This window comes from Hakea prostrata, chromosome 5, assembly GCF_041222555.1.
Source record: "Hakea prostrata isolate BN-2017 chromosome 5, UWA_Hpros_2, whole genome shotgun sequence".
In the NCBI taxonomy this organism is placed as follows: domain Eukaryota; kingdom Viridiplantae; phylum Streptophyta; class Magnoliopsida; order Proteales; family Proteaceae; genus Hakea; species Hakea prostrata.
This window is the reverse complement of record NC_142604.1, coordinates 54759388-54762864: the sequence shown is the minus strand read 5'-3', so window position 1 is coordinate 54762864 and position 3477 is coordinate 54759388. Positions and strand designations below refer to the sequence as shown.

Sequence of the window (3477 nt, the reverse complement as noted above, 5' to 3'; positions counted from 1 at the left end):
GTTCGTATGCAGATCGTGAATTCCCTTTGGTTCCTTGTTCAGATTAATTTTTTTTTGTTTCATCTGATTGTATCATGATGCATGCAATTCCATTTCAATTCTCTATTCAGTTTTTGCCCCTCTGTTAACTGTTGATCAGATTCATCCGTTATCTTTGCTTTGATACTTCTCTTGCTCCTGCTGTGACGTATGAGTTATTGTTTGTCTTCTAATCTTTCTTTATATATATTACAGAGTTATCCATGGGTCACAGATACACTCAAGAGGCAGAGAAGGAAAAGGAAATACCAATTTCTAACTCACCAGCCATGGCTGCCCAAGGATCTGGTGGAGATTCTACGGGCCAATCATCAGGTGATGTTATACCAGGTCTCTATGATGACATTGCAATGGATGTTCTTATTTGGGCGAGCAGATCGGATTACCCAAATCTTGCATCTGTGAATAAAAAGATTCATGCATTGATTTCTACTGGGGTTCTTTACAAGTTGAGGCGTCAAATGGGTGTTATTGAACAATGGGTTTATCTAGCTACTAGCGATATGCCCTGGGAAGCTTTTGATCCTACAAGACGTAGGTGGATGAGGTTACCTATAATTCCAGGGGATTATTGCTTCACACATGGAGACAGAGAATCTCTTGCAGTAGGAACCGAGCTCCTTGTCTTTGGTTTTGAACTATCAGGGTTTGCCATATGGAAGTACAGCTTGCTTGATGATCAATGGTCTAAGGGCCCTTTAATGAATCATCCCCGATGCTTGTTTGCTTCAGGTAGCTTAGGAGAAATCGCCATTGTTGCTGGAGGAATTAACCTAAATAGCTGTGTTCAGAAATCTGCTGAGCTTTTCAATTCTGAATCGGGTTCTTGGGAATGTTTGCCAGATATGAGCTTTCCTCGTAGACTTTGCGCAGGATTCTTCATGGATGGCAAGTTCTACGTTATTGGAGGAGTTGACAGTCAAGATGAGCGTTTAACTTGTGGTGAAGAGTTCAATATGGAGACAAGAACATGGAGGAGGATAACTGACATGATCCCTGGTTGGCATGGTGGACGTCTGACGACTCCTCCTCTCGTGGCAGTGGTTAAGAATCAGCTTTATGCTGCTGATGTAACTACAGATGTAGTGAACAAATATGATAAAACCAATAATACATGGAATATTGTGAAGAGACTGCCAGTCAGAGCTGACAATATCAATGGTTGGGGTGTAGCATTTAAGGGATGTGATGACAAGTTGCTTTTCATTGCTGCACGTCCAGGGACTTTTCATGATGCTTTCATGCTGTATTCGTGGTGTCCAGAGGATGGAAATGAGGGACCAGAATGGGAAGTTCTTTCCGCCCGAGAGAAAGTAGGTGGGTTTGTGCAAAACTGTGCAGTGATGGGTTGCTAGCTGATGCTTGCATGACTATCTTATCAGTTGGATTTATACCCTCTGTTTGGATTTCGTTTGGAGGGTTAGACCAGTCTACTTGACAACGCACCATTAAAGAGTTTACCCCAAATATGCACCTATGAACTCAATGATCTGAGAAGTTTAGATATTTCAAATACACTCTCAGTTGCCTTTGAGCATAATTGTATCTTTTGAGTTGTACTGTTGTTGCCATTTAGTAGTCATTTACCCATTTTGGATTCAGCTCTTTCTAGGTGTTGAGTTATCTATATACAATTTTCGTATTCATATATTTCTATAATTAGATGTGTGTACCATCAACTAACGTACACCTGAGAGCCTACTGCATGTCTCATTTTTGTGATTTATAAAAAAAGAACAGGTGTTTATGAAAAGAAAAATACCATATGATTTGCTCTCAAATGAATGTTCACCTATTAGTGCATGCAAACTATCCAAACTCTATATGAGCCCAACGACGATACACCTCATTCTTCTGATATTCTATGAAATTTGATGAAAACAAATGAATAGGGGACTTCTTTTGGTATTTGGAACTTTTAGGTGAATTCAACAGCTAGAGTGATTACTTACCAAATAAATAAAATTTAATGAAATGACTGGAGACAAATGCTAGGGAGATTGATTCTAATTTTTCTGGGTAAACAAGGAATATGATCTTTGCATAACAATAACAATGTACAGACCAAATTTCCTCATTCATATTAAGATGGTTGCATATTCAGTAGAACTCATCATGTTAGTTTTACAAACTTTATACATCCACTTACAAGCCAAGAGACGATTAGAGAAAAAGGTGAAGTGGGTGAATCAGAGGAAAAAATACTTTTTTTTTTTTTTTTTTTTTTTTTTAAACTAGTGAAAACTAGGTAAGATTAACTTGAATGATATTCCTTTGTTTGGTTTGTCAAAGGAATATGAGCCTTAAGCATCCGTTAAATGAAGAAAAGCGTCATTAGACCAGAACATCTAACTATTATTGTTATTGGTTGTTCACTAGAGCATCATAACAAATACAAATCTGCTTACTTCAGTATCTTTACAAATTTTTCCATCATAATTATGTCATCTGAAGGATTAGTGAGGTGAAACAATCTATTTAACTAATCAGAACTCGGATAAATATTACTTGGTGGTGCACTTGTTCATTCTTGTGACCATTTATAAGTCGGCCATTACTAATGTTCACTAGCACTTCGCTGCTCCAACTTCACTGATAGCTTTAGTTATCCAGTATGTGTTAGTGTCAAGTTGCATACTTTGTCTACCATGCTCACATTGTTGCCTCATTACTAGGATACATATATTTAATATCTTCAAATTCTAAATGTTGCACGTACAACCCGATGGTTGATTTTGGATTGCCACGTTCGCAACTATGTTACTAGGGAGGATTTTGGTTTTGCCCAATCCCTACCTGAAAGGAACAGTCATCATTGACAAGTAAGACCACTTGTCTACCTTCAAATCTTTGGTCTTTCATAGTGTATACTGGATCCACGTGTAACGTATGTCCTCTACCTAATTGAATGTGCTTTTACCATAAGGTAACTCTTCCTATGTATATTGACTAAAACCTGTAATAGATCACGGGTTTTAGAAAATTTTCAGTTCTCACCAAATTTAGTTGTTAGGGTTTTACCTTTTCAAAACAGCAACTATACTGATCTCCCAACTCACTATAAAGCTCATTTCCACTCTGGCCTTTTTTGACACCTCAACAAGCTTGCAACATGTTTGCATTAACCGTGCCATTGTAAAAAACTCTTTTTTGCTGAATGACAGGTGCTCTCTATTCTTACCCTTACATGGCTGACTCATTCATCTAACCAAAAAATAATAATATATGTTAACGTCCAGTTTATCTCCAGCCTTTCTCTTTCTTCAGTTTCAATTTGAAGGCAGTTGGCATTTTGCAAAAACCCATTCTTCAAACCAACACCGGGTAATGTTTCAAAACCAGAACCCACTAATAAAGAAGCTGAAACACTCACCCAAGAAGAATTTCAGTGACCTACAATACATGAAGTATTTTAAAAATCGAGATCTCTCTGTGCTT

The 3477-nt window shown here is 37.7% G+C and overlaps 1 pseudogene; it reads left to right on the top strand.

The window, feature by feature from the left end:
• Nucleotides 1–242: 242 nt before the first annotated feature.
• LOC149016603 (F-box/kelch-repeat protein At5g60570 pseudogene) lies at nt 243–1394 on the top strand (annotated as a pseudogene).
• Nucleotides 1395–3477: the final 2083 nt, after the last annotated feature.